The sequence below is a fragment of the Nycticebus coucang genome, chromosome 9 (genome assembly GCF_027406575.1).
Source record: "Nycticebus coucang isolate mNycCou1 chromosome 9, mNycCou1.pri, whole genome shotgun sequence".
In the NCBI taxonomy this organism is placed as follows: domain Eukaryota; kingdom Metazoa; phylum Chordata; class Mammalia; order Primates; family Lorisidae; genus Nycticebus; species Nycticebus coucang.
The window spans coordinates 125,551,846-125,561,367 of NC_069788.1; positions in this window are offsets into that span (position 1 = coordinate 125,551,846).

Below are 9,522 nucleotides of genomic sequence, written 5' to 3' on the forward strand. Positions count from 1 at the left end.
GTGAAATGTGAGCATCTCAAGCCCCTTCCCCTGGCCTTCCTTTTGTTGTGTCTCTGTATTGTACAGACGGTGCTTCTCTACCTGCAGGATCCCTGCTAGTGCCAAGGGAGGTCTGGGCATAAAATAAACAAGAGGACAACAACGATATTGTCCTTGGGACATTCACAGTCAGTGGGGTTGACACCTGAAAGGCTGTGTGGGATGGAGGCTTTTCAGTGGCAGAACCGAGCTAGCTGCTTGAGAAGCATTTTGCCAGCTCATTCATTGATAAAGCTCTGGTGGCCATGGCTTGGGGGCCACAAGGTGCTAACATCTTTATACTAATGGTTTTCTACTCATTAGCACTTAATCTGCACAACAAGTCTCTCTCTCAAAGAATTGTCCTTTCTGTGGATTAGAAGACCAAGGGCCAGGCTTTCTAGTGTCTGTCCCAACCAATCAGCTGGTAAGTGGTAGGAGATCCTGGACTCAAAAACACGGCGGCAAACGCAGGCTCCAGACCTATTTTCTACACTGTATGTGGGTTTTTCTCTCCCTATCCAGCAGAAACAGAATAGACATAGTAGGGTTTTCAGAGGGAAACGGGCTTGCTAGGTCATCTAGTAGCCCCTGACCACTGTCCTCCCTCTTATCACTCCAATTCCAATTCCAATCTAAGTGGGGGACCTCACCAAAATTAACCTGGAAAAATTAACCCAGCAGCTCTGGAAAAGGCACATGTCACCACAGAGCCAGTGTCATAAAGTGAGGGCCTGCCAGGGATACGATTATAGACCTCAAAGCCCCCGGCCCTTGCTATTCTTAAGGGAAAACAGGCTGTCTGAACTTTCCCCACAAAGGATCCTGTGAGTGGCTTGGCTAACCTTGGTGGCCAGGGATGTTGACCTCATTGGGGTTACTTGTTGACAAGATTGGTTTTCTTATTTCTGAGATAACAGGAAGGCTTCTAGTTGGTCTGTGTAGAACTAGGGCCACCTATTGGAGTAGAGGCCCAAGCAGACAAACTTCTTCCAGGGATGTTAACACCGGCAGCAGGGGAACTCCAGACTCTCTGCCTTCTGATTTCTGTGGTCACAGGGAAGCCTCTTTTTGCTATAGAAAAGCAAAGGTGGCCTCAGTCTCCTGGGTAGGCAGACTACCTTGTAAGTGCAAATAAAATCACTTCAGAGCAGTTTAGCAGTCAGCACTTGACTCACTCAAAACGTCTTTCAGACACCGCAGGATTTAGTTAACAGCAAACAACACACAGGACGCTTCTCAAAGGCGGAGTTCCAGTTCATATTTTCTGGATGCTAGTTGTTCATTGAAGACAGTTAAAGATGGCAGACCTGCGCTCGAGACCCAAGCGGGCCACTGGCCCTGGGCCGGCACCAAGCAGTCCTGGATTGCCAGTTTTCTCCCTGGGCGGGGTTGTGCTTCGCAGTTCCTGCCCAACACCAGCACACTCCCTGCAGCCCAGCAGCTCTGGAAGGGCGCTGGCACCTCAGCCACATCTGTGCCCCATCGCCACCCGGTCCCGGCAGCCCCACAGACATTGCTGTCCCTCCTTACCTTTGCTCTCCCGCTGTGCCTCCATGCCTCCCTGGCCCCTTCCGTAACCACATGCTACCTCAGTCTCAGCCTAAGAACCAAAGTCGCAAGGGGACCTCAACAGACTCTTTTCTTAGGAAAGGAAGTATTAGAATGATCTTAGGACAAAAACATTTGAGAACCAATGTCCTAATCTCTTGCAAAAACTTTTCAGCAAATGTGAAAAGGAGCAACATGCCTCAGCTCAAGCCTGGGCCCCATTGGTGGGCTGCTGACTGAGAACTGCCAAGCCCACTGGTAATGAAGTTGGCTTTCAAGAGACTGCCTGCCGCTTACTGTACCTGACAAAAACTTCCTCCCACACAGGAGGAAGCAGTGGGGTGGCCTTGGTCCCCTCCCTTGAGAGGCACGCAGCCGCCTGCCCTGCCTTCCCGTGTAGGGCCTAACTCCTAGACCTCTCAATAATGAAATGGCTGTCCTTTCCATGAAGTGTCACATTTGGAAGCTTCGTCTGTTTTCCAGGTAATTAATTGGTTGTGAAAACAAATATCTACAGAAAGTGAACTTTTCTCAGGGATGCAAATGACTGTGCATATTCTGTGTTTTATAGAGATGGCTAAACACTGCTGGTCCCATAAATGGTTTATTACATGTTGAACCATCAGAAATTTAGCCTCATTCCCAATCAACATGAGCGATCTGTAATCACAAACTTTGTGACAAAAAGACAAATGCAGAAATCTCAGGACCAAATTAGGCATAATTAGTATCCATACAGGACACTCTCCAATGACCTGGCAATTTGCAACTAGGGAAGGACACATGGGGCACTGTCTTAACAACAAGTTTGTCAAACGTGTTATTAGCCACCGGCCACCAGCCACCTTCGCAAACCAAATCTGAGCCACTGCCAATCACAGGCTGGCCTGCGGACTCCTCTCGGGTGGAAACAACTGAGCAGAAGCTTAGGTGGACATGCAAATTCAATTTGCACCAGTTGGGCAAACATCTATGCCTCTCTGGCTTTTCATTTGATGAACTCATAATATTTTTCCTCATTTTAATGAACTTGGATTTCAGGGGTCAGTTTCACTCAAGTTCCTTTTTAAAGCAGGAAGTGGGGTCTTTCTTTGTCACAGTTAGTGACAGCTGTAAGATTGTTACCCATAGAAGGACGACCTTCAGTCTGACAATTAGACTTTCCATTGCAAGGAGTTGATTTCACGCACCTCCAACAAGGAGAAATATTCAGGACTCCAAGACTTGGACCCTCACAGTACCAGCATAGCAAGGAAGACCTCATCGTCCCACCTCCTAATTCCAGCATTACAGAAAGAATTAACTAAAAAATATTGTCTCTGCAAATAAAAAATAATAGTACCTCCAATTAAGCATGACCAATAAAGATTAAAGTTGGTGGCTGCTCTTTCTGGACATATCTGTCAATTCGCTCTAGGACCAATATAGACTATTTCTCTCAGGAGGTAAGATTATAAAGGAAGAAAAACACCCTCAGAGCTCAGTTGGTAATTAATCTTTGCATATGACTTCCTCATAGTTCCCATTAATTATCAATATTCAATCATGCATTAAAAATGGATTTTTCTTTGACAGAATTTAGCTGTTTCTAAGACTTACTATATCAAACTAACTTATAATGTAGTCACAGAGCTTGGCCTTGCAAACCTTCATTACAGTTTTACAAATCTTTTAGTGAAAAGTTACATACAAACAGATTAATAATAGCCATTTCAGCAAAATCAACATGCAAAAAAACAATATCAAAAGCAAACATAAGCATGTCAACCAACTGCAGTGTGTGGGTTTTATTTAAATTCTAATTTAAACAAACTAAATTAAAAAATTTGTGACATTTTTGAAATGACTGGAACTTGAATACTGGCTAGATAGTTAATATTAAGAACTGCTTCTTAATTTTTAGGTATCATAATTATATTATGGTTATGCTTACATATTTATGGATGAGCTGATATCTAAGATTGGAATTCCTAAAATAATATAGGAAGGAGTAGATGAGGGTATAGATAAAATGATATTTAATGCTGATAAATGTATATAGAAGCTTTTTTTGGTCTCCTCAGCCACATACAAATTTTTATAGTTTTTTTAAAAAATTAAAACAAACACATAAAGTCAACACAAGCATTGTTTCCCTTAAGATTGTCAAGGAGCAATCACTTAATAAAAGCAAGAGTGAGTCTTCCTATTTATATATTTATTTGTTTATTTTATTTTTATATAGATTTCTATATCACTCTGTCACCCTGGCTAGAATGCCGTGGCATGGTTATAGCTCAAAGCAACCGCAAACTCTTGGGCTCAGGGGATCCTCCTGCCTCAGCCTCCAGAATAGCTGGGACTACAGGTGCCCACCATGTGCTTGGCCAGTCTTTTTTTTTTTTTTTCTATTTTTAGTAGAGACAGGGTCTTGCTCTTGCTCAGGCTGGCCTTGAACTCCTAAGCTCAAGCAGTCCACCCATCTTGCCCTCTCAGAGTGCTAGGATTATAGGAGTGAGCCACTTCACTGGGCTGAGTGTTTTTTTTTTTTTTTTTTAAATAATCAAAACTTGGAGGTGTCAAACCAAAAACTTGCTGATTGCCACCGTATTTGATTTGGCTTGGGTAGAGTTCCATCAACTCTTTAAATTTGTTACTAATAATCATATTAGGATCATTTGCCAGATTCCTGGCTTCTCTTGAAAAGTTGCACGATTTGGGGACCCTGGGCCCACATGGTTGCAGCAGGTGGGAGGTACATGGAGGCTACCGCCTTATGGATGAGACAAGACTTCTAGGTCACCAGTCCCTAACAAGCCCACCTAACTCATTTCTATTATAATGTCTGTGTGCTTGGGCTCCAGCACTGCTCTTAGAACAGCCCTCTGCGTTTATTCAGGGACCCCCTTGCCTGCAGACAAGGGCCTTTAAATCAGCTTCTCAGCAATTGTCATGTTATAAGAAGCCAGTCACATTTTCAGGTCAAGTCCCTTTTGTCAAAAAGGGCACTATTCGCACCGGTAATCCCAGCACTCTGGGAGACCGAGGTGGGTGGATTGCCTGAGCTCATAGGTTTGAAACCAGCCTGAGCAAGAGCAAGATTCTGTCTCCAAAAATAGCCGGGCATTGTGGCGGGTGCCTGTAGTCCCAGCTACTTTGGAGGCTGAAGCAAAGGATCACTTGAGTCCAAGAGTTTGAGGTTGCTGTGAGCTGTGATGCCACAGCCCTCTACCAAGGGCAACACAATGAGATTCTGTCTCAAAAAAAAAAAAAAAAAAGACAGTATTCTCTGAACACTCTAGGCTGGTGGGAACCTTGGAGACAATCTGGTCCAGTGTGCCCCAGCCCTGGCTACACATTAGAGATCATCCAGAAGGATTTTTAAAATTCTGATACCTACACTTTGACTGAGGCCTTTAAATCAGACTCTCTGGTAGGAGAGACATGTACATTCATCTGGCCCTACCCAGCCTGGCACCTGCCCGACACCACGGCTGTCCAGGGCCTTATCTTTCACGAGGGTCTCAGTGTGCCCTACACATGCTACTCACACCTGCAGACATGTCCTCTGCCTGGTACCATCCTTTCAAGGCCTGAAATGCCACTTCCTAATAAAGTCTTCCCTGAGTCCATGCCCTACTTCTGATCCTTCATACCAAGTAATTAATAACTTTCTAATGGCGTCCTCTGTTCTACCTGAGGTTACAGCTACTTTACACACCTGCCTTTCTGCATAATAAGATGTACACACTAGATCTTAACCTCCTAGGGACCAGGAGGGATAACGAGGGATATGTCTGATTGCCACCATATTTTATTTAGCTTGGTATACCATTAAAGTGCTCCAAGGTGCCAGCAGAATGAGCGCTCTGAACTTCATGCTCTTCGCAATGCACACTTGTTTGTTTTTTGTTTTGTTTTGTTGATTTACTGGGGGTGGGTGGGGCAGGTATTACTTTCCTTTCTGAAGTAGGGTATTATAGTAAGAAGAGTATTCTACTTAAAGCCCTTTGGAGTTGATGGCAGAGAGGCACCAGAAGCCCAGTTTGCTGGGTCTCACACTGGCCTTCCTTCTTCTCCCTGGCCTGCTCCGTGCATGAAGCCAGTAACCTTGGATGGGATTATTCCAGTCACGAGGACAGGAGTATTGAGGATGGAAGAGGACTGCATTGTGTCAGAAATCTAGCAGCCTGGGAAGACGCCATCTTCCAGTAATTCACCAAAATGACAAACACAAAGGAAAAGAGGAGAGGCGCCCTATACATGTTCTCTAGGCCCTTTAGAAAACATGGAGTTCTTCGTTGGGCCACATATATGCGAATCTACACGAAAGGCGATATTGTAGACATCAAGGGAATGGGTACTGTTCAAAAAGGCATGCCACACAAATGTTACCATGGCAAAACTGGAAGAGTCTACAGTGTCACCCAGCATGCTGTAGGCATTGTTGTAAACAAACAAGTTAAGGACAAGATCCTCGCAAAGAGGATTAATGTTCGTATTGAGCATATTAAGCACTCCAAGAGCCAAGATAGCTTCCTGAAACGTGTGACGGAAAGTGATCCGAAAAGGAAGGAAGCCAAAGAGAAAGGTACCTGGGTTCAACTGAAGTGCCAGCCTGTGCCACCCAGAGAAGCCCACTTTGTGAGAACTAACGGAAAGGAACCTGAGCTCCTGAAACCCATTCCCTATGAACTCATGGCATAATAAGCATATAACATAGCACACAGGAGTACCAGTGGACCCATGTTTTTAGGTGCAAGAACCTATTTATTCCCCATGAGCTCACGGCATAATAGGTGTACAGCATAGCACATAGGATAACCAATAATCCCCATGTAACAGTGATACAAAGTGCTGGAACCTATTTCCCATGAATTCAAAAGTCAATCAACGCTTTGTCACAATGAATGGCAAGGTGCCTCCCTGAGCTACTGGAACCTCTTCCCCTATTAATTCATGGCATGGTAGATACAAATAATAGCGTAAAAATGTTTCTTGTTCATTCACTACAAGTGTGATTGTTTTTTTCCCCAAAGAAGTATTAAAGCAAATTTTAATGTGTCCTAAAAAAAAAAAAAAAAAGAAATCTAGCAGCCTGGAGACTGCCCTGCTCCAACTCCTCCCGCCCCTCCAGAAGGAGCACCACTGCTCTTCCTGAGACCCTGCCGTGGGTGTGCCCAGCAGGGTGGACACAGAGCAGGTTCTTCTCAGTGAGTGGTAGTTGGCTGCTGGTGCTCAAGTGTCTGGCCAAGTACAAGTGCAAACTGAGCATCTGAGTGCTGGGACTGCAGCAGCTGGTTACTGGTCCTTAAGGAAAGCCCGGGTGGCAGCGCTTGCTACACTTTAAATCAGGACACCTTTTCAGAGATGGAGTAAAACTATAGATAGACTCTCCCTCTTCAAAAAGGGATGCACACATCCAAATTTTGTTCATTATTTCAGAGACTCTGTGGCCCCTCTGAAGCTCATCATTCATAGCCCCTGGCTAAGACACTGCCCACAACGGTCGAGTGACCTGTGCACTTAAGATTTAGAGCACAAAGCACCAGCACCTTGTGACACTTGGTTTCCTGCACAGCAGACACTGACCGGGTGTGTGACATTGGACAGATTATATAATCTGTGGCTTCTCCTTTTCTTTCTTTCTTTTTTTTTTTTCTGTTCAAGACAGAGTCTCACTCACCCGGGCTGGACTGCTGCCGTGGTGCCATCATAGCTTATAGCAACCTCAAACTCCTGGGCTCAAGCCATCCTCCTGCTACAACCTCCTGACACCTGACACAACACCCAGCTAATCTTTCAATTTTTGGTAGAGATGGGGTCTCACTCAGTTGGTCCTGAGCTCAAATGATCTGCCCGCCTAGGCCTCCCAAGAGTGCAAGGATTATAGGCATGAGCCACCACGCCTGGCTTGCTTCTCATTTTCTTAGACCTAAAATAAAGATGGCACCTCATTTACTCATAAGATTTTTGAGGAAATTAAAAATGAGATGCTTTTGTTTTTTTAATGGTTGGTATACTGTAGGTGCTCAGTAAAGGTTATTTCTATCTCCTAAAGCAGAAAGGACTAGAATTCTAGCTAGCTGATTACTAGCCAGGGACAGCCAACAAATTTGACTTGTCTTTTTGGTCAATCACAAGTCTAATCAAATCAGAAGACCCAGGGGTACTCAAACTGCGGCCCGCGGGCCACATTAGGCAGTGTTATTGTATTTGTTCCTGTTTTGTCTTTTTTACTTCAAAATAAGATATGTGCAGTGTGCATAGGAATTTGTTCATAGTTTTTTTTTTTTTTTTAAGCCTGCCAATGGTCTGAGGGATAGTGAACTGGCCCCCGGCTTAAAAAGTTTGAGGACCCCTGAAGCCATACCGGGAAGGTCAAGCCCTGAGTCTGTCCTCAGAAAGGCTGTGGCTTTCCGAGGCTCACTGTTCTTTGTAGAACAGAGGCAGTTTGACACCTTTGAATTGCAGCTGAAGGCAAACAAAGCACTTGTGAATCCAGAGAAGGTAGCTGGGGCCTGGCAGATGTATGAATCCTGTTTTTATATTACGCCATGGTCCTTTCTCCAATATCACATTCCAAACAAGAAAATTAAATTAAGCATTGTTTAAAATGCCTCAGACAATAATATAAATTTGTATTAAATGAATTTAATGTCATTTTCTTGTTTGGAGTGGAAGGTGGGAAAACACGAAGAGGTGGGAAGAGTAAATAGCTAACTTGATTAATCCTATTGAGGGAGAGGATGGAGCCACACGAGTGATTTTTGTGTGTGTTTGGTTAATATTTTACTGAAAATTGCTGTTAGCTCTAACTGATCCAAATCAAAGCCCACTGTGTAATATAGCCAACAACTTAATAGCTAAAGTATGGGATGGAGGGCTTGACACCATATCACATTATTCAGGGAAATGGAAAGAATCACAGAAAAATAAAGGAGGGTGTAGGAAGAAGCTGGAGCTTGAGATTTAAAATCCAGCAAGCAGAGGGAGGTTCAAACCAAGTAGGGGGTGGATGCTTGGAGGTGGGGAGAGGATGGAGACTGCAGGGTAGAGAATGGCCCTGGGGCCTGTTCTACTGGAAGTCTGCAGCTATAATTCCTAAAGGACAGGAAAGCATTTGGAGAGGGTGGGAGAGAATTGCAAGGCAAAGCCCCAACCCACCCCTCTGAGGCCCGCAGCTGTAGGAGCTGTCTTATTCCCCAGGGTTTGCCCTTGGCCTACATTATAATTTTCCCTGGGGAGATCTTATCTTTAGCCTTAGGAGAGAGGGTATTGACATTTCCTTTCACAGGGGCATGGAGGGAGGCTGAGAGCAAGGTCCAGAGGAGGCCGCTGTGCCCAGGGCATTGAGCAAAGGGAGGCAGAGTCTCCAGGGACGGAGCAGCTGCTGCAGGGCCTACTGGGCCAGCTTCTGAGACTCCCCTGTCTAGAGACAGCACAGCCAGGAAAACGAGGAGCTTCTCTTCACTCCTGGAGGGGCACAGGCTTTGGACCCGGCAGTTTATGGTTGGAATCCTGATTTGCCACAATGAGCTATGAACAGAAAATCATGTGCAGAAGATGAGGACTATTGTGAAGGGTGGAAGAAGATGGTGTCTGCAAAGCATTTTGCACTTTTCCTTCCAGGACCAGGATATAAACATCTATATTTACCATCGTTATGACTTTCAGAGATTCTCAAGTTCCCATCCAAGAAATGTGGGCCTGGGAGAGAACTGCTCACATTCGGCTGTTCAGACCACAGCTCACATATACCAACACGGAGTTCATGTGGCTCACAAGGTGAAAAATAATATCAAATGGAGCCATTAAAGATAAAAACAGGACAGAGAAGTGTGGGGAGGCAGAGGAAGTTGGTCTTCAAGGAACTCTCTGAGGGGAGCTAATTAGCGTTGCCCAGAATTGATTTTGGCTTTGAATCTCTAGGTAACGGAGGCCAGGAGGGAAGCATGTTGGCTGCATGGTGCC